Source organism: Colobus angolensis, unplaced genomic scaffold, assembly GCF_000951035.1.
Source record: "Colobus angolensis palliatus isolate OR3802 unplaced genomic scaffold, Cang.pa_1.0 Scaffold230, whole genome shotgun sequence".
Lineage (NCBI taxonomy): Eukaryota > Metazoa > Chordata > Mammalia > Primates > Cercopithecidae > Colobus > Colobus angolensis.
In genome coordinates this window covers 6,502,826-6,503,753 of record NW_012115489.1, presented here as the reverse complement: position 1 = coordinate 6,503,753, position 928 = coordinate 6,502,826, and positions in this window count along the sequence as shown.

Genomic DNA, 928 nt, shown 5'->3' with positions numbered 1-928 from the left:
TTTGAAGTCAGGTAGCATGATGCCTCCAGCTTTGTTCTTTTTGCTTGGGATTGTCTTGGCAATGTGGGCTCTTTTTTGGTTCCATATGAACTTTAAAGTATTTTTTTCCAATTCTGTGAAGAAAGTCATTGGTAGCTTAATGGGGATGGCATTGGAACTATAAATTAGTTTGGGCAGTATGGCCATTTTCACGATATTGACTCTTCCTATCCATGAGCATGGCATATTCTTCCAATTGTTTGTGTCCTCTTTTAATTCGTTGAGCAGTGGTTTGTAGTTCTCCTTGAAGAGATCCTCCACATCCCTTGTAAGTTGGATTCCTAGGTTTTTTATTCTCTTTGAAGCAATTGTGAATGGAAGTTCATTCATTATTTGGCTGTTTGTCTATTAATGGTGTATAGGAATGCTTGTGATTTTTTCACATTGATTTTGTATCCTGAGACTTTGCTGAAGTTGCTTATCGGCTTAAGGAGATTTTGGGCTGAGATGATGGGGTTTTCTAAATATACAATTGTGTCATCTGCAAACAGGGACAATTTGACTTCCTCATTTCCTAATTGAATACTCTTTATTTCTTTCCCTTGCCGGATTACCCTGGCCAGAACTTCCAACACTCTGTTGAATAGGAGTGGTGAGAGAGGGCATCCTTGTCTTGTGCCTGTTTTCAAAGGGAATGCTTCCAGTTTTTGCATTTGAGTGAGTTTCTTAATCCGGAGTTCTAATTTGATTGCACTGTGGTCTGAAAGACAGTTTGTTGTGATTTCTGTTCTTTTACATTCACTGAGGAGTGCTTTACTTCCAATTATGTGGTCAATTTTAGAATAAGTGCGACATGGTGCTGAGAAGAATGTATATTCTGTTGATTTGTGGTGGAGAGTTCTGTAGATGTCTATTAGGTCCGCTTGGTGCAGAGCTGAGTTCAATTCCT